This window comes from Apium graveolens, chromosome 2 (assembly GCF_009905375.1).
Source record: "Apium graveolens cultivar Ventura chromosome 2, ASM990537v1, whole genome shotgun sequence".
In the NCBI taxonomy this organism is placed as follows: Eukaryota; Viridiplantae; Streptophyta; class Magnoliopsida; order Apiales; family Apiaceae; genus Apium; species Apium graveolens.
In genome coordinates, this window is record NC_133648.1 from 292,647,757 (window position 1) to 292,673,342 (window position 25,586).

At 37.0% G+C, this 25,586-nt stretch overlaps 1 non-coding gene across 1 annotated transcript; it reads left to right on the plus strand.

Annotated features, from left to right (window-relative positions):
- The first annotated feature begins 13,780 nt into the window (after positions 1–13,780).
- Positions 13,781–13,887, plus strand: LOC141709277 (small nucleolar RNA R71). The gene has a single exon (XR_012569863.1). It is a non-coding gene; the product is annotated as a small nucleolar RNA R71 (small nucleolar RNA).
- Positions 13,888–25,586: the final 11,699 nt, after the last annotated feature.

The window sequence follows — 25,586 nt, forward strand, 5'->3', positions numbered from 1 at the left end:
AGCTTTATTTAGATCTGTGAAGTCCACACAAGTTCTCCACTTTCCATTGGGTTTTTTTACTAACACCGGATTTGCCAACCATTTCGAATAGAAAGATTCTATGATCAATCCGATATCCAAGAGTCTATCGACTTCTTCTGCCAAGGCTACAACCTTTTCTCCACTTATTGCCCTATGCTTTTGTCAAATCCCTTTATATTTGGGATCGATATTCAATCGATGGCGCATGACTTGCGGGTCAATCCCAACCATATCCGAGTGGCTTAATGCAAATACATCAAGATTTGCTAAGAGAAATATTGAAAGTCCTTTTTTCAGCCTTAGATTTAACTGAGAACCAATCTTCAGAACTTTGCCCGGATCCTTCTCGTCAATTCAGATTTCAATAGTATCCTCAGCCGGCCCCATTTTTTCCATAGCCATCGGAATCTGGGGATCCAAATCGAGCTGATTGTGATCTTCATCATTTTGTTTAGAAGGCGCACCCTCTAGAGGAGGAGCATCAACTTCTTTTTTGAAGGAAGGCGCGCCCTGCATAGCAGGGACATCAACTTCTTTAGGATTTTTAATGAGAGAAGGCGCGTCCTGTGATATAGGGGCATCGACTTCTTTTGAAACATTTGGTGACAAGGGCGCGCCCTGTGATATAGGGCCATCCACCTTGTATACAACCTATTCAAGATTTCACAAAACACCAGCTCTTCCTTCGAGTTGTTCTCCATTGAAGTTTTCTTGGATTATGTGGTTGTTTGGGGGCTCTTCTTCTTCCAACATTTTGATCGTGAGAGTATCTTCTAAGAACAACGTTACTGAAGGAAACTCGAAGTATTCATTCTCTTGCTCAACATAATAATGGACACGAATCTCCTCGATTGGTTGCTCGAAAGCCCCTCATAGCTTGTCGGTAACATTCCCGGGAGTAATATTGGGAACCTTTTATGATGCCAACCCCATTTGGGGTAGGGAATTTGATAGTCAGGTGGTGAATTGAAGTGATGACCCTCATTTCCCTGAGAAAAGGTCATCCCAACAACAGATTGTGGGATGACTCCTGATTCAAGACCTTAAATTCGCGTATCTTTATCATAGAGAGAGGACTTTCTCCCAGAGTACATGGCAACCGAATTAATCCAATGACTCTAACTCCTTCTCCAGAAAAACCATAGACCCAAGAATCCTCCGCTTACATATCTCGATCAAGAAAACCCATCTTCTTATAGGTGTTATAGTAAAGGATATTTGCCGAGCTCCCAATTTCCACGAAGGCTCCATAAATGTTTTTAGTTCCGATTTGGAGAGAAATGACCAGAGCATCACTGTGGGGTACCTACCTAGCATCCGCCTCCCTGAAGGTGATATCCATTGATTCTCCCTTAAATACTTTGGGTGTCCGAGTCTCCAACCTGTGGATGTCAATTAATGGTTAAAATTGGGCTGTACCTACCTAGCATACGCCTCCCTGAAGGTGATATCCATTGATTCTCCCTTAAATACTTTGGGTGGCCGAGTCTCCACCCTATGGATGTCAGTTAATGGTCGAAATTGGTCTTCCCTTATGTATCTTCCCAAGGCTCAATTACTGCATTCCATTCCGGGTTCTCCTCCATATATTGCTCGGATGCTGCCATCCCTGAAAAAATTGTTTTCTTCCAAAATCTCATTGTTGGATCCCTGAAGAGTACGACCTCCTTCCTCTTTTACTTTGTCAGAACCATTTTTATGCCTCCTTACTTCCTTAACCACCCATTCTCCAAGATAACCTTCCTTGATCAGAGCCTCTATTTCATCTTTTAGCTGTCGACATTCATGAGTGTTGTGCCCGGATGATTCTGTTAGTGTTTGTGCCCTAGATGCCAACACTATGATGTTTTAGTTTAAGACATTTAGATTATTAATGTTTATGTTCAATCGATTATTTCCTTTATAATTTATTAATTCATAATTTACTGTGATATAAATGTTAGATTAATAATTGTCCTTGGAATATGATATGCAATTCTATATCTCTAAGTACGTGACTTAGAAATGAGATTACGAGAATAGTATTAATATTTCTAAAGGTCCCTAGTCGAGTATTATTATTAAGGGACAATAATTATGCATTAAGACAAGTGTGTTTGTTGACTAATGATCACATCTCATTGATCGATCACATCTCATTGATCATAGGTATAATGATACTAAAGTCAAAGACACATGCATATGTATATGTACATGGTGCTGGACAGACCAGATGTGAGATTCCGTCATAAGTAATTCTCATAGTGAAAATGATGTAATGGTTCTTAGACCTGAAGTCATTATATTTCTATACAAGAATTAATATACATTGATGTTATTAAAAGTTATCCTTGACCGGTAATGATAAAAGTGGACATTGGGTATATTATGAATCGTATAAGAAATATGAATGATCTAGATCAGATTTAACCCTCCTATTTTAGGAGTGATATTATTGACCTCTTGTGTGAGCTAGACTATGAAATGCGGGGCCATTCTCAAATATTGATTTGATATGATAGTCTACTCATTGATCAAGGAAACTTGGATTAAACTATGACGAGGGTGACACATTACATGCCTCTGGTTTAATCTATAATATGTGATTAAAGGGATTATATTACATTGTACATTATTCACGAAAGGTTAAATGGATCACCGATTGAATTATTATTAATTGGATAACAATGATGTATTACTAGAAGCCGCTCATTGTTTACGATTTTAAATTAGATTTAAAATTTGTTGCCAATGTAATAATAACCTACATGGTCACACACAAAGAATGCTTGAAGGATTATTTAGTTTAAATTGGATTTAAATTATATTAAAGTATATCAAATTATTTATTATATTAATTAAGTATGACTTAATTAATTAGATAAATAATGATATTCGAATTTACTAATATTAATTATGAAATACATGTTTTAGTAATTAAGTGTGACTTAATTATATACAAAATAGGAATTTTGAATGAATAATAACTATTAATTAGTTAAGAGTTATGATTCATTTTTCTACTCTCTACATAATATCTCTTGTGGCTGATTTTTATTTTAAAAAAAAGACTTTTACTAAAACCCTAGCCACCAATAGAGAAGATGGAGAGAGCAAGAAGAAACGAGTTTGTGCTAGTACACATCCAATCCTTGAGTTCAAGCATTCGTGTGGATACAGATAGAACGTGGATCGCGAGAGCGGTATGCGTGTCGATTGAACAATCTTTGGATCTCCATTATTCAACCAATTTGTAAAGTTTCTTAAGATAAATTATCTGATCTACGAATTGAATATCTATTTTTTGCATGGATCCTGCAGTGGGTTTCGAAAATTCTGGTTTTTCACGTTTTTAATTACTGTTTCCGTTGCGTTCATGTGCTCGAAACCTTTCAATGGCATCCGAGCTACTTGCGAAAAGTGTTTAATTCATTTATGTGTTTACTGGTTTTATGATGATAACATATACAGTATTCCGTGACTGTTATGTATGTGATTTTGTATGTTTCACATGTTGTTATGTTTATATATGCGTATGTATGTATATGTTTTGAATATATGATATTCATGAGAGTTGTATAGTCATATTATGATTATATAATATGTATATATGATATATATATATATGTGTGTGTGTATGTTTTGTATTTGTTCTTATTATAAGAATCGTATTTGATACGATTCTGAATCGGATGCAGCGGATTTGCTGAAATCTGGGTCTGATATCCGATTTTGGCGAACGAGTATGCTATTTCATATGGAATCAAGCATCTGAACGAAACTGATAGCTAAAGCTATCAACGATTATTAAGGTGTTTGACGTCGTTTAGGCCCTGTAATCTGCGATTTAATGTTATCAAATTTAATTTTGAATTTTCTGATTTTTGCCATTTTTGTTTTTTATGATTAGATCATGATGGGTATGATATGTTAAGATCATATTATATGTTTTAACATGTTCTAATGTGTTAATTAAGCATGGTGGATGGTTATGGCTTATGACCTTAGGTAAATGGTTTTGGTTTTTTTAAATACGACATGGATGCCGTTTGATCTTGTAATTATTAAATCTTGAATGTAACTCGAGTTCTTATTGTAAGTACATTAGATTAGTTTTTTTTCATTCATGTAACGTACATGAAGACATGAAGATTTGAAGATCAAGGAATGGTAATCTCACATGTAGGTCATCCAAGGAAGTAATACAAGAAAGAAGACATGTAATAGTTAGCCTGTATTTATTTTCCACCTTGGATTGACCTAGATCTTTGTCATTATCTTGATAAAGATCACATAGGATGAAGTCATAACCAACCACATTTAATTTGTCGCACTTTACATATATATGCTCATATGATGAATGTATGTGTAGAGTAGTTTACAAAGATGCATGCTTAATTAGATTAATGATGTATGTATTAGATACGACACCCATGCCATGCTTGCTAAACAAGATAAAATCTGTAATAACTCAAGATTTTAAAAATGAACAAACGATTATGAGATTCTCGTATTTATGAAACACAGAATAAAATATAAATTTTCTTTATTTGTGACATGGGGCAATTTTGTCAAAAGTGAGCTCATTGAACTTGTAAGGTTGTGGGTTTTAACCGAGACCGTTGTTACTCCTTCACTACCTGAAAATAAAACCATTGACGAATATTGATTTGAAGTATTTTATTCAAGGAAAAATTGAGAATCTCTTTATGATGGGATCATGATCATTTTAAAATTAACAAAACCCTAACGTTAATATTAAGTTGATCAGATGCCTTCCAATGAGTCCAATGCGTTAACCCCTAGATCGACAAGGAGTGGGTTTGCCAAAGCGAAGTACTCTCATCTATCGTGGGAGATGTGTTGAAGTATATTGATACTTTTTGACTATTAGGTTTGACTTAACTAAGTTACTATAATAGGATTGTGAACTTAGAGGCGTTGAATTTGGCGATATTTATTAGATAAATATGAACAAATGTTGTTACACCAAGCTATCCAAGAGTTATATAGTTGATATAATTGACAAATATTGTCTACCTAAATAATCATATTTTAGGAGAAAAGCCAAAGCTGACCTAACGCATAGTGAAATATGAATCTTGGCTCACTAGAAAGGATATATAAGATATTTTTTCCGAATTAATAGTTAGGGCTATTGATTTGATTAAAATAGTGGGAGATATATATTATGAATATATATATATATATATGAATAATCACTTGAACATAACTTAATAATCATCAGTAGACTAAGTCATTTTATGCACTTTAATATTGTAGATATCAAATGACAAATAACACAAATAACTTCTCTATGTAATAGTCCTTGAGAAGGACAAGCTGACATAAAACAATTTCTTCAATTGACATGGGAACTTGAGGATTTTCCTCAGGTTCAAGGATGTAACTCAAACCCCTCCCTTATTTCTTCTAGCTAAGAATGAATCATGTGCTGAACAAAATGCTTACTAGAAGCAAATTGATTAAGCAACTGATATTTCATGTTTCATGCTTGTAATTATGAGTGATGAACTTTGGAAGCAACAAGAGCATAATGATGCTTATGATATGATTGAGCACCTTCAAAGGATGTTTGAAGGATAGGCTCGTCAGAAAGATTTGACAATAATAAGGCACCATACTTTTGCATTAATGGTAGAATAATATCCGGTTGGACCACATGTTCTAAAGGTGATAGGTATATGTACCTTGATATTTTAGGTTTTAAGAATAGTCTAGAGACTCAGCTTGATTTGATCAAACAATCTTCGAACAACTTCTATTCTTAGATTGTTAAGAACAAAAGGAATGAGATAGACAGAACACTCACTGAGTTGTTAAGCATGTTTAGAACTGCTGAAAATAACACGGTAAAGGTATGAATTACGTCCATATTGATGATGTACACATGGAATGCAAATGGGAAAGGAAAGTGGACATGCAAGGTGAAGATTTGATCTTATATGGTGACAAACCAAAGTCCAATCCCAAAGGGCTTTTGAAGCCTGATAGTGGTGTTGCTAAAGGAGATGATTGTCATATTTATGAAAATAACTGGATGATTGGAAGTTAAATTATCGAGTTTGTTTGGAAGATCTAAAGAAGAAGACTAGTAGTGGTCAAGTTTCAGGTATCGGGATAAAATTAGAGCAAAAGTTATTGCTCTAGTTGAAGGAACTCGATACCTAATTTTGCCCATAAGGCGAGATTGAGAACTTGATAAATTGTTATTATATGTCTGTCTTTAGCGGATACATTAAATCAATTTCTTGTCAGGACAAGAAAGGTTTTCATTTTAATTAAATAAACAATAGTTGTTTACTCTATTTTAATGATAAGGCTTATAATGTTGCACAATTAGTTAATAATTTGTATCTTCTAAGATGACTGAGATCAAACATTACCTCTAATATTATCGTTAAGTCATATTAATGAGAAACAAATTTCTGAGTTACATATAGATGGATACTTGGATAAGTTTGATTTTGAATCATACGGAAGATGCGACTAAAGCTTCTTTTACCTTATCAGGTGAAAGGGCCACCGCACGATTAGGACTTTTACATAATGATGTATAATACGTATGATGGCAAGGAGTGGCTTTTACTACTTCATAATATTTACTGTTGACTTTAGTAGGTATGGAAATGTATATCTTATGAAGAACAAATATGATTCTTTTGAAATGTTCAAAGAATATAAGGATGAAGTAGAAAAGCAAACAGAGGAAAGTATAAAAGTTCTACGATCAGATCGTGGAGGAGAATACCTAAGCCTCAATTTCAAAAGTTTTTTGAAGGAGTGTGATAGTGTATCATAACTTACTCCTTCTGGAACACCTCAATGGAATAGAGATTCTGAGAGGAGAAATCGTACCTTGTTGGACATAGTGCAATCGATTATGAGTCAAGCGGATCTTCCATTCAGTTTCTGGGGTTATGCTCTAGAAACAACTACATATACACTTAACCAAGTTCCGACTAAATCCGTTTAAAATACTCCGTATGAGATATAGACTGATAAACATCATAGCATGTCATTTATGAAAATTTGGGGAACATGAAGCGTTTGTAAAACGTTCAGCCTCTGAGAAGCTTGGACCAAAATTAGATAGATGCTATTTTGTAGGATACTCAAGCGAGACTAGAGTATAGATTTTATAATCCTTCCGAGAACAAAGTGTTTGTTTCTTAGGCCGCTGTATTTCTTGAGGGAGAACTACTTTCTAAGAAAATAAGTGGGAGGACAATGCATCTCGATGAAGATCGAGAACCACATGATAACATTGAATCAAAATTGGAATAAGATCGGGATGTACATTAAAATGTTGAAAGTAATCATGTTCAGGAAACACATGTTATTCGTAAATCTAGTAGGATTCACCATAAGTCTGGGAGAAATTATGGATTTTTTTGACTCAAAATGGTGATGTGATGCTTGCGGATAATGATAAAGCCTCTCACCTACCAAGATGCTATGAACCGTCCAGACTCCGAGAGATGGCGGAAGGCTATGAAATCTGAGATGGAATCCATGTATCAAAATAAAGTATTGACTTTAGTTGATCCACTCGAAGGGGTAAAACCTATAGGGTGCAAATGGGTATTCAAGAAGAAAACTGACATGGATGGTAAAGTACATACCTATAAGGTGCGACTAGTGGCAAAAGGTTTCAAATAAATTTATGGTATAGACTATAATGAGACTTTTTACCTGTTACTATGGTCAAGTCCATCAGGATTTTGTTAGCAATAGTTGCTTAATCTGACTATGAGATTTGGCAAATGGATGTCAAAATTGCTTTCTTATATGGGATTCTTGAAGAGGATGTATATATGATACAACCTGAGGGTTTTGTCGATCCAAAGTTTGTTAAGATGGTTTGTAAGTTGCTTCTATCTATTTATTGATTGAAGCAAGCCTCAAGGAGAATGAATATTCATTTTGATGAAACGGTCAAAGAGTTTGGCTTTATTCTAAACAAAGATGGACCATGTGTTTGCAAGAAGGTTAGTGGGAGCCATGTGACATTCCTAGTATTATATATAGATGACATATAACACATGGAGAATGACATACCTTCTCTACAGTCTGTTAAGACTTGGTTGAGAAATAGTTTCTTGATGAAAGACTTAGGCGATGCTACCTATATATTAGGGATCAAGATCTATAGAGATAGATTGAAGAGATTAATCGACCTAGTCGGAGTACATACATTGATAAAGCAAGAGACAAAGAAATGATATATTTCGATGTCTCATTGGATAGTGATCTCAAAAATAATCTCCCCCTAAATCATTAGATGATAAGGGCCGTTTGAGAAAGTTCCAGATGCATCATCAGTTGGATCTATATTATGTATAATGATATGTATTTATCCTAATGTTTCGTATGCTTTGAGCAAGACGATCGCATACCAGTCTAATTCAGGTGAGGGTCACTGGATATTTTTCAAGAATATTATTAAGTACTTAAGGAGGACTAAATATTTATTTTTGGTACATGGAGAAAATAGGGAACTAGATGTAAAGGGTTACACTGATGCTAGTTTCTGAACCTAATTTTTGGACAGACAATGATGATTATGTGTTTATGTCTATTTTGTGTTTTGTCTAAATATAAATGATGTTAGCTTGAATAGTTTACATCATGAACATTGATGATTCTATAATGGAAGCCGAATATATTATTGCTTTCGAAACATCCAAGGAGACAGTTTAGGCATGTCCTTAAGCGATAGCACCTTATTAATGAGATTAATGATCAAGGAGATATAAATATAAAGTGCATAGTAATGATAGTGTTGCAGACCCACTGACTAAGGATTTGTTGCAGAAGAAGCACGATGGTCATACTAGTTCCATGAGTATTAGATACATGGGTGATTGGCTCTAGTGCAAGTGGGATATTGTTAGTGTTTGTGCCCTAGAGACAACACTATGATTTTTTAGTTTAAGACATTTAGATTATTAATGTTTATGTTCAATCGATTATTCCCTTTATATTTTATTAATTCTTAATTTACTGCGATATAAATGTTAGATTAATAAATGTCCTTAAAATATGATATGCAATTCTATATCTCTAAGTACGTGACTTAGAATTGAGATTATGATAATAGTATCAATATTCCTAAAGGTCCCTAGTCGAGTATTATTAGGACGTTAACACGCGCTAATAATACACGCAAGTATACATGTTCGTAAGTAATATAGAATTAATTCTAGTTCGCTCCCACAGAGACTCTTTTAAGTTAAGTTCAATTTATGCGCTCACGCAACAATGTTATGGTTATCGTTCAATGCTAAGACGAGTAACAAATTGAGATGGTTTATAACTATGATTACCTAATAGAATATGCTGAAGAATATTAACTAAGAGATTAAAAGGTTGATTTACTTATATAACACAAACATGGGATTCTAACTTCATTAAATACTACATTCAATAGCCTTTTTTTGTTCTTAACCTTAGCATGCAATGGTGATGACACTAATAAGATAACACGAAACTAGTAATCGCCAACTTTCATTGCACGAATACCCTACTACCAGACATCCACAAAATAGATAGAAGCTGAATAGACACCAATTATATTGAGACCCTATATGTCTATAGAATTTGACAACAAAATGGTTTAATGTGCAAGTTATTTATCATGATTACATAGGGCAAGTAACATGGTTAAAATTACCTACGAATCATGCATTAACAATACATGAACCTATGCTAGCATGGCAAGTTCTAAACCCCTGTATTCACTTTCACTTCAATAGAGATTAACACGCTATCTTATAAGTTCACGATGCTCATAAGACGAATAAGCACAACCAATACTAGGATATCATACAATCACCACACACTAAGGTATCGAAACAAATTAACTAAAGAAATCCATAAATAAATCCGTTAGAACCCCACGATAATGATTAGCCCATAACCGAACTCATCATCATCGTGGGTTCCGATGAAAGCATGGTATAATAAACTAAGTCTTTATAAAATTGGATAATAAAAAAGTACGTTAAACAAGGGTATAGGTTCAACAAAACAAGAAAACTAACATCCAAGATTATAACTTAAAACAAAGAATCACAAGAATAAACTAGATCCTCTTCGCCTTGGTTGTATTTGTGATCCTCTTCGCCTTGGTTGTATTTGTGATCCTCCTGATGATTTGGTCAGCTCCTTGCCTAAAGAAGAATGGCTCATCCCACATGTACCACTTCACCTCATGAAGAAACTTCTTCCTTTGAGCAAAAGACAATTCTGGAGGCATAATATTGCTCACAAGGTAGTTCATAATGTCTGTGAACCACGGTTCTTCCTCTTGCACCCCAAACAACTGCTCATCAAGAAAAGACTCATTTATCAATGTCTTATCTTGTGTAGTCGTACTTGGACCCTCTAAATGAGAGAGATGATCAACAACTTGATTTTCAGTAACTTTCATGTCCTTGATCTCTAACTCAAATTCCTGAAGTAAAAGAACCCATCAAATCAATCTAGGTTTCGAGTCCTTCTTCGAGATGAGATAGCGAATAGCAGCGTGATCAGTGAAAATTGTCACCTTCGTCCCAAGTAAATAAGAACGGAACATCTCAAAATCGTAGATAATGGCTAAGAGTTCTTTCTTAGTGGTAGTATAGTTCAGTTGAGCACCATTGAGGGTCTTACTAGCATAGTAGACCACATGAAATATATTTTTCTTCCTTTTCCCAAGAACTGCTCCAACTGCATAGTCACTTGCATCGCACATCATTTCAAAAGGTTCATTCCAATCAGGTGCAGTTATGACAGGTGTCGTGATTAAACTCTTTTTTAAGATCTCAAAAGCAGCGAGGCACTCATCATCAAACTGGAAATGGACATCTTTCTCTAAAAGATTGCACAATGGTTTAGATATTTTATAAAAATCCTTGATAAAACGCCTATAGAAAACCGCATGACCAAGAAAGCTGCGGACTCCCTTAACATAAATTGGTGGGGGGAGATTTTCAATGACCCCCACCTTGGCTTTGTCCACCTCAAGACCTTTACTAGAGACCTTGTGCCCAAGAATGATGCCCTGTTGCACCATGAAATGACATTTCTCCCAGTTGAGAACCAGATTGGTCTCAACACACCTTTTAAAAACGGCGCAAAAAATTTGCAAGCACTTGTCAAAAGAATCACCGAACACCGAGAAATCGTCCATAAACACCTCCATATTCTGACCAATCATGTCAGAGAATATAACCATCATACATCTCTGAAATGTGGCAGATGCACCATACAACCCAAAAGAAACTCTTCTGAAGACAAAAGTACCCAACAGACAAGTAGAAGTAGTCTTTTCCTGATCTTCCGGAGTGATACAAATCTGATTATAACCCGAATAGCTATCCAGAAGACAATAGTATTCATGCCCAGCCAACCTGTCAAGCATCTGATCAATAAAAGGAAGAGGAAAGTGATCCTTCCTCGTGGCTTTGTTCAACTTCCTGTAATCCATGTAAACTCTCCACCCCGTGACTGTTCGAGTATGAATGAGCTCATTCTTCTCATTAGGAACAACTGTGATGCCTCATTTCTTCGGCACACACTGAACTGGACTCACCCAAGAACTGTCAGAAATAGGATAGATGATCCCTGCATCTAGCCACTTGAGAATTTCCTTCTTCACAACTTCTTTCATGATCTGATTAAGCCTTCTCTATTGCTCAACAGTTGTCTTGCTACCTTCCTCTAGCAGAATTTTATGCATACAATAAGAAGGGCTGATTTCCTTGATATGTGCTATAGTCCATCCAATTGCCGATTTAAACTCTCTCAGAATTCTCAAAAGCTTTTCCTCATCACTACCTAAAAGGTCAGATGCAATAATAACAGGCAAAGTAGATGCATCACCTAAAAAAGTATACCTTAAGTGTTCAGGCAATGGTTTAAGCTCGAGTGTATGAGCTTCCTCAATAGATGGCTTGAGGCGCTTTGGAGATTTGTTCAGCTCCTCCAATCCAAGAGATTCATAAGGCATATCCAGCCTTCACTTCCAAGGAGAAGCATTTAAATATTACAACTGCTCATCACCTTCGTCATCTTCACTATCTGAATTTCCCAACAAGGCTTTCTCTAAGGCATCAGATCTTAGCATTTGATCAAGTTCTGAAGTAACCACAGAATCGACCAACTCCAATTTTAAGCACTCCTTATTATCAGCAGGGAATTTCATGGTATTGAACACATTGAAAGTCACATTCTGATCCAGCACTCGCATAATGAGCTCACCCTTCTACACATCTATCAAGGTTCGGCCAGTAGCCAAGAAAGGTCTTCCCAAGATTATGGGAATCTTCTTATCCTCCTCGAAATCAAGAACAAAATCAGCAGGAAAGATGATTTTTTCCACCTTGACCAAGACATCCTCCACAATGCCTCGTAGATATGTAATAAAACGATCGGACAACTGCAAGGTCATATAAGTAGGCTTTGGATCAGGTAAGTCCAACTTCTTAAAGATGACAAAGGCATCAGATTGATGCTAGCTCCCAAGTCACATAAGCATTTGTCAAATGACACTTTTCCAATGGTACAAGGAATAGTAAAGCTTCCAGGATCTTTAAGTTTCGGAGGCATCTTCTGTTGTAGTACAACACTGCATTCCTCCGTGAGAGCAGCTGTCTCTATTTCATCAAGCTTCACTTTCCGAGAGAGAATACCTTTCATAAACTTCGCATAACTAGGCATATGTTCAAGAGCTTTAGTGAAAGGTATGTTGATATGAAATTTCTTGAACACCTCCAGAAACTTCCCAATTACTTATCCAACTTTTTCTTCTGCAGCCTCTTAGGAAAAGGAGGTGGAGGATAGCTCTGCTTCTCCCCTGTATTACTCTCGCGAGGAGTGTGTTACACAGTAATCTTCCTTGGTTCCACTTCTGCTTCCTTCCGCACTTCTTCCTCAACCATTGCTTCAGATTCTGGACTTTAAGCTTTTCTTGGCTTGCAACATTCCCAGACCTCAATGTAATTGCCTTAACCTGCTCTTTTGCTTCCTTCTTGCCTGGCACTTCAGTGTCACTAGGGAGTGTACCAGGTTGTCGATTCAGCAAGGTATTGGCAATCTGCCAATTTGATTCTCCAAGGTCTTGATAGACACCGCTTGGCTCTTGCACATGAGCCTTAACTCCTCCAGTTCAGATTTTTCATTAGATTGTTGCAGTTGGAGTTGTTGTCTCAGTGCATATTGTGCTTGCTGAAAACCAGGAGGGTTGTATTGCTTTGCAGCATACTGCTGATAAGGTTATTGCGCCGCATTCTAAGTATTGCTGTAGCTGAAGTTAGGATGATTGCGGTTGTTGGGATGATAGGTGGCTGGAACTAGCTGTTGCGCCCTCTGAAAGTTGCTCATGAACTGAGTTGATTCACTAGAAATAGCACACTGCTCTGTCTCATGCGCACCCGCACAAAGCTCCATCTCTTGCGCACCCGCACAAAGCTCACAAACACTAGTGATTTGATTTACTCCATAATTAGGCAAAGAATCCACGTTCATCGTCAAAGCCTTAAGCCGAGCATCTATAACCGCAGCTGCATCCACCTCCAGAATTCCTGCTACCTTGCCCCGAGGTAGTCCCTGAGTTGGGTTCTGGTATTCATTAGCAACCATCAGTTCAATCAACTCATAAGCTTCATCGTAGCTCTTAGCCCATAAGGCTCCACCTGATGCTGCATCAAGCATGGGTCTAGAAGTTGCACCCAAACCGTTGTAGAAACAGTTAATGATCATCTAGTCATGCATCCCATGGTGAGGATACTTTCGAAGCATCTCCTTATATCGCACCCAAGCCTCACACAACGACTCTCCAGACTGTTGCGCAAATTCAGTAAGAGCATTCCTGATTACAGCTGTCTTCGCTATAGGAAAGAACTTAGTAAGGAACTTTTGAGCAAGATCTTCCCATTTGGTGATAGAGCCTGGTGGTAGAGAATGCAACCAACACTTAGCTTTATCCCGCAGGGAGAATGGGAAAAGCCTTAGCTTAATAGCATCTTCAGACACATTGTTGAATTTGAAAGTATCGCAGATCTCGATAAAATCTCTAATATGCAAGTTGGGATCTTCCGTCGGAGAACCCCCAAACTGAACCGAGTTCTACATCATCTGAATCGTGCTAGCTTTGATTTCAAAAGTGTTAGATGAAATGGCCGGTCGGACAATGCTAGACTGAATATCATTAATCTTCGGCTGAGAGTAGTCCATCAAAGCCTCCGTACTCGCTTCTGGTTCTCCCATTGCAATAAGAGCTTCTTCTTCAACTTTCTCCTCTTCTAAAAGAACTTCTTCCTCTACAAAAACTTCTTCCTCCGCTTTATCCAGTGTTCTCTTTCGAGATCGAGAACGCCTTTGCATAAACGCTCTATAGAGTACCTGAAAAAGCAACCAGTGAACAAGTAAGTAAAATATCCGAGTCAATTAATTTTAAAGGACACTGATGTCAAGCATATAAACTAAAAATTAACACCGAGTCCCCGGCAGCGGCGCCAAAAACTTGTTAGGACGTTAACACGCGCTAATAATACACGCAAGTATACGCGTTCGCAAGTAATATAGAATTAATTCTAGTTTATTCCAACCGAGACTCTTTTAAGTTAAGTTCAATTTATGCGCTCATGTAACAATGTTATGGTTATCGCTCAATACTAAGACGAGTAACAAATTGAGATGGTTTATAACAATGATTAACTAAGAGATTATGCTGAAGAATATTAACTAAGCGATTAAAAGGTTGATTTACTTATATAACACAAATATATGATTCTAACTTCATTAAATACTTCATTCAATAGCCTTTTTTTGTTCTTAACCTTAGCATGCAATGGTGATGGCACTAATTAAATAACACGAAACTGATAATCGCCAACTTTCGTTGCACGAATACCCTATTATCAGACATCCACAAAATAAATAGAAGTTGAATAGACACCAATTATATTGGGACCCTATATGTCAATAGAATTTGACAACATAACGGTTTAATGCGCAAGTTATCTATCATAATTACATAGGGCAAGTAAGATGGTTAAAATTACCTACGAATCATGCATTAACAATACATGAACCTATGCTAGCATGGCAAGTTCTAAACCCCTCTATTCACTTTCGCTTCAATAGAGATTAACACGCTATCTTATAAGTTCGTGACAATCATAAGACGAATAAGCACAACCAATACTGGGATATCATACAATCACCACACACTAAGGTACCGAAACAAATTAACTATAGAAATCCATAAATAAATCCGTTAGAACCCAACAATAACGATTAGCCCATAACCGAACTCATCATCACCGTGGGTTCCGATGAAAGCATAGTATAATAAACTAAGTCTTTATAAAACTGAATAATAAACATAGTACGTTAAACAAGAGTATAGGTTCAACAAAACAAGAAAACTAGCATCCAAGATTACAACTTAAAATAAATAATCAAAAGAATAAACTAGATCCTCTTCGCCTTGGTTGTATTTGTACTCCTAGGTCTTCTCGTTGTCTACTCCTTAAGCTCCGTTATGAAAAACGTCTTTTAATTGTCTTTATATAGCAGCCCCAATTAGCATAGAAGTCCAGAAATCAATCTTATATTCAAAACATAATTCTTAAATACCGACCTGGCACGGGCGCGTGCTTCGCCAGCGTGGGCGCGCGCTTCGCCAGCGCGGGCGCGCTGCAACTCTGACATCCGGCACGCTACTTTAGCGCGGGCACGCTGACCTTCTGGAAAAAGTTTTTCTTCTTGTTTTTCTGGCTGGTTGGAGATGGAAATCCACGAGCTTTTATTCAAGACACCTTCCTAACACCATTTTAGCATCATTGCAATGCTAAACCTCCCGATTCCTCCAACTTTGCCTGAAATGCTAAAACACTACAAAACACATCAAAACACAACTAACTTGAGTAAAAAACACCATTCCAAGCCTTATAGGACGTTCTAAGTAGACATAAATGCCACTTAACAAATACTATTATTAAGGGACAATAATAATACATTAAGACTGGTGTGTTTGTTGACTGATGATCACATCTCATTGATCATAGGTATAGTGATACTAAAGTCAAAGACACATGAATATGTATATGTACATGGTGCTGGACAAACCCGATGTGAGATTCTACATGTCTGTTATGTCATAAGTAATTCTCATAGTGATAATTATGTAATGGTCCTTAGACCTGAAGTCATTATATTTCTATACGAGAATTAATATACATTGGTTCCATTAAAAGTTATCCTTGACCCGGTAATGATAAAAGTGGATATTGGTATATTATGAATTGTATAAGAAATATGAATGATCTAGATGAGATTTAACCCTCCTATTTTAGGAGTGATATTATTGGACTTTTGTGTGAGCTAGACTATGAAATACGTGGCCACGCTCAAATGTTGATTTGATATGATAGTCTACTCATTGATAAATGAAACTTGGATTAAACTATGATGAGGATGACACATTACATGCCTCTAGTTTAATCTATAATATGTGGTTAAAGGGATTATATTATATTGTACATTATTTACGAAAGGTTAAATCGATCACCGATTGAATTATTATTACTTGGATACAAATGATGTATTTCTAGATACCGCTCATTGTTTACGATTTTAAATTAGATTTAAAATTCGTTGCGAACGTAATAATAACCTATAGGTGTCACACACAAAGAATGCTTGAAGGATTATTTTATTTAAATTAGATTTAAATTATATTAAAGTAGTTCAAATTATTTTTAATATTAATTAACTATGACTTAATTAATTAGATAAATAATGATATTCGAATTTACTAATATTAATTATGAAACTCGGTTTTAAGTAATTAAGTGTTACTTAATTATTATACAAAATAGGAATTTTGAATTAATAATAACTCCTAATTAGTTAAGAGTTATAATTCATTTTTCTACTCTCTATATAATATCTCTTGTGGCTGATTTTTTTTTTAAAAAATAAAAAACCTTTACTAAAACCCTATCCACCAAGAGAGAAGATGGAGAGAGAAAGAAAAAATGAGTTTGTGCTAGTACACATCCAATCCTTGAGTTCAAGCATTCGTATGGATACCGATAGAGCGTAGATCGCGAGAGCGGGATGCGTGGTGATTGAACAATCTTTGGATATCCATTATTCAACCAATTTGTAAAGCTTCTTAAGGTAAACAATCTGATCTATGAATTAAATATCTATTTTTCGCATGGATCCTGCGGTGGGTTTTGAAAATTTGGTTTTTAACATTTTTAATTACTGTTTCCGTTGCGTTTATATGCTCGAAACCCTTCAGATTCATGGAATTCGCAGTATTTCTTCTTGTCTTTACTTTTCTAAGACGACAGAGCTTCTGGCTTCCTGAAAAGTCCTATGTTCTTGTTCACTTCAAAGATGTGTTCAATCGATGCAGCCAAAGGGGTGTATCCGCTAGTTCTGTTGTCAAAGCTCGAGGGAGGGCTCCATTCCCGCCGCATAGTTGCGGTGTTCACCCGATTTGGGTTTCGACTATTTCTATATCTCGGGCTCGGAGATTTGTCTCTATTTCTTGATCTACCCCTCTGGCTTGTTTGTGAAGCCGGCTAGACCTCTGCTAAAGATTGTTCTATGGCCCTAAATGATTCTGCTAAGGCAAAGACATCTTCAGAGTAGCTGGATCCTTCCTTTACAAATATTTCCATAAATATAAACCAACTCTTAGTCCTGCTATCAAATTTATTTTCAAAGCTTCGTCTGAAGCCCCTCTTACACTGGTAGACTCGACATTGAACCTTTTGAAGTAAGATGTCAGACTTTCATTCTCCCTCTGCTTGACATTGGCCAGAGTAGTGACCGACAGAGCGTACCTCATAACTGCTTGGAACTTATTTAAGAATAAGGTTTTCATCTGATCCCAGGAAGTGATTACCCTTGGTCCAAGATTTTGAAACCACTGCTGAGCGCTTTCCCTGAAAGTTGCTGCCAGGAGTCTACATCTGGCCATATCTGGGACCTGGTACACATCCATCTCTATGTTGAATCGCCCCAGGAACTCCACAGGATCTGGACTTTCATGGAACCGGAGATCGCTAGTTATGTTACGATATATGGTCGGTAGATGAGCCTCTCTTACAGCCGCAGAGAATAGCGAAGGAATCTCAGCTGTTGCCATTACCCTTCCTTCCTGGTGATTGAGCAGCTTCTTCAGATCATCCATATTAAAGGTCCCCATACCGGAAAAAGTCTACATATTGGGTTGCGGATCCTGAGGTTGAGGTGGAGGTGACATTACATGATTCCCGTCCGGAGGAGCCGGTTGTAGATTAGTATTCTGTGTATTGGTTTATCCTCTTCCCGGTATCACTGGCATCTCTTGGTTTTGCCCCTGATTCCTTCTGGATTTTCTACTTGTCCTCGGCCGCGTCTTTGAGGAATCTCATGATCATATGTCTAGATATTCCTACGACTGTCATCTCCCGTATAATTATCTCTTTCAGCTCGATCATACATGCGAGTATCCCAATAGCCACAATAGTTATTACGATGATTGTCGTCCAAGTATCTACCTCGACTTACGCATCTTCCTCTCCACTGGGCTCTTCTCCAGCGATCACTTTCATAGTCAAAACCGTACATATCCATCGATCCATGTAGAGGAGCTCTCTCATGGTTACGGTGCCACTCCTGATTCTCAGTGGGATTCAGGGGCACACGCATTGAACCACGGGGCATCGCATCTCCTTGGTTGGCATCTCTCTACCATTCTAAAAGTAACATCCTTAGATCATTATCTCCAAGATGGATCCCCAAACGATCCTTCAAGACAGCAAAACCTCGTTGCTCATTCGCCGGCATAGATTCCGCTTACCGCCGTTCCTCCAGAGTTCGCCAGATCGATGCTGGTTAGTGATTACTCGCCCATCAGTATCTTCATCAACAAGTTCAACGATCGGGGTTTTACCGTTAGAGTAATTCAGACGTCACGGCGTGATTGCCACACGCTCGCCTCCGGATTGGCCGCGGCCAACCGGAACATCTCTCCCAACCATGGGAGCCTTTCTAGATGCATGAGCATAGCGGTTATGATGAAGGCCTCTCCTCATTTTACATCGTTCCACCATGATGAACCTTGATTCAAAACCATTCAAGGCATCGCCCATGCGATAAAGCTGCTCCAACAAATCCGCGTCATTAATCAGCACTGGTGGTTGGCCCCCGATATTCGGGGTGGGGCGATCCACCGAATTAGGAACGTAGGGTTCATCATAACCCTGCTAAGAGCCTTCTTCAGAAATTTCTCCATCATAAGAACTTCCATCACGATATTGAGACATCTTTCCTCCTAGATGCAGATCTTGATTAGCCCCCCTCCTTCTAGTGCAAATTTATTGACGGAGGAATTTGGTAACAACAAAGTTTGAGGTTTTTAGCCGGAAATAATATATGTGACAGTGGTTCTTCGTCGAAAAATATGAACAGTGTTTGGTGGTTGTGATTATTTGTGGCTGATATTGCTTAGGGTTTGTTAGGAATATGTTGTGTACTTGATGATAAGTTAAACAAAACACTTAGTAGATTTAATTCAATGATTTCATAGCTTTCAAAAAATAATCACTTTTAACATCCGTTGAAAGAGTAGCTTATACATTAATAAGTTTAGTAGCACATTTCTGCATATTGTAATGCCTTGGAGAACTGGATGTTGTAGAATATTTTAAGTCATGTTGACTACTAGATTGATATGCAAGATAGGTTGGTCAATTGTAAATATTAGATGCCTTGTAATTTTGTATAAATAAAATGGAGTCAACTGCCATAAAGATAGTCTCAACGGATGTTCCACAAGGCTTTAATGGATAATCAACTAATGTCTCAACGGATGATCAACCAGACTCTCAATGGATGATCCAACAAAGTTTACATATTGGGTTGCGGATCCTGAGGTTGAGGTGGAGGTGACATTACATGATTCCCGTCCGGAGGAGCCGGTTGTAGATTAGTATTCTGTGTATTGGTTTATCCTCTTCCCGGTATCACTGGCATCTCTTGGTTTTGCCCCTGATTCCTTCTGGATTTTCTACTTGTCCTCGGCCGCGTCTTTGAGGAATCTCATGATCATATGTCTAGATATTCCTACGACTGTCATCTCCCGTATAATTATCTCTTTCAGCTCGATCATACATGCGAGTATCCCAATAGCCACAATAGTTATTACGATGATTGTCGTCCAAGTATCTACCTCGACTTACGCATCTTCCTCTCCACTGGGCTCTTCTCCAGCGATCACTTTCATAGTCAAAACCGTACATATCCATCGATCCATGTAGAGGAGCTCTCTCATGGTTACGGTGCCACTCCTGATTCTCAGTGGGATTCAGGGGCACACGCATTGAACCACGGGGCATCGCATCTCCTTGGTTGGCATCTCTCTACCATTCTAAAAGTAACATCCTTAGATCATTATCTCCAAGATGGATCCCCAAACGATCCTTCAAGACAGCAAAACCTCGTTGCTCATTCGCCGGCATAGATTCCGCTTACCGCCGTTCCTCCAGAGTTCGCCAGATCGATGCTGGTTAGTGATTACTCGCCCATCAGTATCTTCATCAACAAGTTCAACGATCGGGGTTTTACCGTTAGAGTAATTCAGACGTCACGGCGTGATTGCCACACGCTCGCCTCCGGATTGGCCGCGGCCAACCGGAACATCTCTCCCAACCATGGGAGCCTTTCTAGATGCATGAGCATAGCGGTTATGATGAAGGCCTCTCCTCATTTTACATCGTTCCACCATGATGAACCTTGATTCAAAACCATTCAAGGCATCGCCCATGCGATAAAGCTGCTCCAACAAATCCGCGTCATTAATCAGCACTGGTGGTTGGCCCCCGATATTCGGGGTGGGGCGATCCACCGAATTAGGAACGTAGGGTTCATCATAACCCTGCTAAGAGCCTTCTTCAGAACTTTCTCCATCATAAGAACTTCCATCACGATATTGAGACATCTTTCCTCCTAGATGCAGATCTTGATTAGCCCCCCTCCTTCTAGTGCAAATTTATTGACGGAGGAATTTGGTAACAACAAAGTTTGAGGTTTTTAGCCGGAAATAATATATGTGACAGTGGTTCTTCGTCGAAAAATATGAACAGTGTTTGGTGGTTGTGATTATTTGTGGCTGATATTGCTTAGGGTTTGTTAGGAATATGTTGTGTACTTGATGATAAGTTAAACAAAACACTTAGTAGATTTAATTCAATGATTTCATAGCTTTCAAAAAATAATCACTTTTAACATCCGTTGAAAGAGTAGCTTATACATTAATAAGTTTAGTAGCACATTTCTGCATATTGTAATGCCTTGGAGAACTGGATGTTGTAGAATATTTTAAGTCATGTTGACTACTAGATTGATATGCAAGATAGGTTGGTCAATTGTAAATATTAGATGCCTTGTAATTTTGTATAAATAAAATGGAGTCAACTGCCATAAAGATAGTCTCAACGGATGTTCCACAAGGCTTTAATGGATAATCAACTAATGTCTCAACGGATGATCAACCAGACTCTCAATGGATGATCCAACAAAGTTTCAAAGGATGATCTAACTGACTTCCAACGGATGAACATATTCAAAAGAGCAGTTGATAGTGACTTGACAGTCACATGCATTGATTGTATGCAAAAGGAATGTGGCAGCCTATTTACAGGTTTTAGAGAACAAAGAAGCATTTCCATTTCCATGCTAAACTGAAGATATTCAAAGATGTTGGATTGAGAAATGAAGAAGAATGAGATTAGAATAGAAACATTTTGTCTTATTTGTTTATCTTTTTATCATGTAACTTGGTGATATATAAACCAAGTGCAGCAAGTAGAAAATTATCCAAGTAAGTAAGCAATTACAAGAGAAATAGATAAAGCTATATCTGAAAAGAATTTCTCTCTTCTTGGAAGTTCAACTTGTAAGCAGCTGTGTGCAAAGACATTGTATCACAGAGTTCTCAAATTAATATATATCTCTGGTGGATAAATTCAATCCACCAGAAAGTTTTTAAATACTTGTATTTGATTACTTTGTGTTTGATTTCTTCAATACTTTCATTTCACACTTTAACTAAATCAAACACTGATATACATTCATAGTAATATAGTTCTTAAAATTGAAAAGGTGTCTAGAATTACATTCAACCCCCCTTCTGTAATTCTTTGTTAAACTTTTTGGGAATAACAATTGGTATCAGAGCAAGCTCTTGAAGTACAAAGAGTTTAAAGATCACAACAACTAATAATGTTAACAAAAAAGATGTTGGAGTGAAGATTCCATTTCTAGACAAAGACAATTATCACCACTGGAAGGTGAAAATGCACATGCGTCTTCTTTCTCAAGATGAAGGATATGTGGACTTCATTGAGAAAGGTCCTCATGTTCCCATGAGAGCTGCTACATAAATTGAGCCATCCATCCCAAAGCCTAGAGCAGAATGGTCTGATCTAGATATTGAACAAGTTTACAAGGATAAGAAGGCCATTGATATTCTATTTAATGGTGTTGATGGTGACATGTTTGACAACATCATAAATTGTAAAACTGCTAAGTATGTCTGGGATACTATTCAAGTTATATGTGATGGAACTGAGCAGGTAAGGGAAAACAAAATGCAACTCTTGATTCAGTAATATGAGCATTTTCATAGTGAAGAAAGTGAGTTACTCACTGACATATTTAGTAGATTTCAAAAGCTACTAAATGCTCTAAAGCTGCATGGAAGAGTCTATTAGACAAAAGACTCAAAACTCAAATTCCTTAGATTTTTGCTAAAGGAATGGAAGCCTATGACTGTCTCATAAAGAAATTCTCAAGATTACAAGGAATTCACCTTGGACAGACTGTATGGGATTCTAAAGACCTATGAGCTTGTAATAGAGAAAAATGAGAAGCTAAAGAAAGGAAGAAAAAAAGGAGGGTCCATTGCATTGGTTGCTGAGCAAGAGAAAGATAAAGAGATAAAGGTTGAAGCTTTGGATTCTGCACCAAACCCTAGAGTTTGTGAAGGCAAGGGAAAATGGGTAGTAGCTGAACATGAAGATCATCTTAGTCAAGATGATATGGATGACTTAGATGAACACCTATCTTTTTTATTTAGAAGGTTTTCCAAGCTCAAATTCAAGAAGAATTTTAGAGCAACCAAGCCAAACAGAAACATGGCTGACAAGTCAAAATTCAAATGTTTCAAGTGTGGCTTGAGTGGTCATTTTGCACGTGAATGCAGAAAGCCTGATTCTGACAGAAAGAATTTTGAGCCTGTGGATTACAAAAAGAAGTATTTTGATTTTCTCAAACAAAAGGAAAGGGCCTTTCTAACTCAAGAAAATGACTGGGCTGCTGATGGATTAGATGAAGATGAGGATACAAGCTATGTCAATCTAGCCCTGATAGCCAAATCAGATGAAGCAGAAGTTAGTTCTTCAAGTAATCAGGTAATCACCACTAATCTAGCACATTTATCTAAAGCTGAGTGTAATGATGTTATAAATGACATGTCTACTGAATTATATCATCTGCGTGTTACACTCAAATCTCTCACTAAAGAAAATACTAAAATTAAAGAGAACAATCTGTTTTTAAGTGAAAGAAACAATGTGTTAGAAACTCAGTTTGTTGAGTTTGAGAAATTAAAGATAGAATGCAAGACTGCTAAAGAAGAACTAACTAAATCCCAAAAGAAAGATGAGATTTTAAGAAAGCAGCTTGTACGAGAACAAGAAGTAATCAAGGCATGAAAATCATCCAGAGATGTTCATGCTCAAATTAATAAAGTTCAAGGTATAGAATCCTTTGGTGGTGAAGCCTGGAAAAAGAGCAAAGAGAAACTTAATTCCAACTTGGAAGAAGGACTTTCAATGGATGTGGATTCGACGGATGATAAATGTTATCCGTCAAATAATCAAAAGAATTATTCATCGAAAGACAAGGAACCACATCCGTTGAGTGAAAGAAAGCCAGTTAGCAAATCTCAGCTAGCTAAGTTAAATTAGAAATATGGATCAGTTTCCAAGAACTTTGTTCCAGGAGAAACAATTCAGGTGAAAAAGAACAAGAGAGTCAATGTAGGTCATCTGTCAATCAAGCAATTGAATGATAGATTGGAGAAGATTGAGGTTAAAGCAGAATCTAAAAAGAAAAACAATAGGAATGTGAAAGTAGGAATTAACAAGCATAACAACTACACACCTGATAAATATGCACCTAAAAAAATCTGTGTGAGATGTGGTAGTGTTAATCATCTGTCTGTTAATTACAAACTTCCTATGCCTGCTCCCATGTCGGCACCTCCTTCATTTCCTAGCATGCCTACAATGCTTGTGAATGTTATTGTTAGGAATATGTTATGAACTTGATGATAAGTTGAACAAAACACCTTAGTCAATTTAATTTAGTGTTATTGTAGCTCTCGACGGATGTTCTTTAATAGTCCCGACGGATGATCTTTATCATCCCAAAGGATGACCTCTGAACATCCATCGAGAGTGTAGCTTATGTAAGAATAAGTATTGTAGCACATTTCTGCAAACAATAATGTTTTAGTTGAGTAGATGTTGTAGGATGCTTTGAGTCATGTTGACTACTAGATTGATATGCAGATTAGGTTGGCTAATTGTAAATATAAGATGTTTTGTAATTCTGTATAAGTGAAATAGTGTCAAGTGACAGAAAGACTCCCGACGGATGATCTACAAAGGCTTCAGACAGATAATCAACAAGCCGCCCGACGGATGACCAACATAGTCCCGAAGGATGATCATAAATTCTAAAGAGCAGTTGACAGTGAAAACACAGTCACATGCGTTGGGTGTTTACAAATGGAATGTGGTAGGCTAATTACAGGACTTAGAGAACAAAGAAGCATTCCCATTTCCATGCAATTAAGATATTCAAAGATTCTAGATAGAGTAATGTAGCAGCATGAAGTTAGACTATATTCAGTTTGTCTTATTGTCTTGCCTTACTATCATGTAACTTGGTGATATATAAACCAAGAGTAGCAAGTAGAACAACTAACTTAGTAAGCATTATTTTCAGAGAGATAGAAAAAGTTGTATCCGTTAAGAATCTCTTTGTAATTCTGTAAGTTCTCTTGTAAGCAGCTGTGTGCTATTTAAGCATTACAGAGTTCTCATCTTTATATATATCTCTGGTAGATAAGTTCAAATCCACCAGAAAGTTTTAAAGCCTTGTGTTTTATTGCTTTGTGTTTCAATTTCTATTGTACTTTTATTCCGAACTTCTTGCAAAATTAAACACAGTTATATATTAAGTAAGAACATTCTTAAAATCTAAAAAAGAAGCCAGAATTACATTCAACCCCCCTTCTATAATTATTGTTGCATTGTTTTGGAATAACAATTGGTATCAGAGCAAGCTCTTGAAGTACAAAGAGTGTAAAGATCACCACAATCAACAAGATGATCAGAAAGGATGCTGGAGTGAAAATTCCATTTCTGGACAAAGACAACTATCACCACTGGAAGGTGAAAATGCACCTACATCTTCTTTCTCAATAGGAATCTTATGTG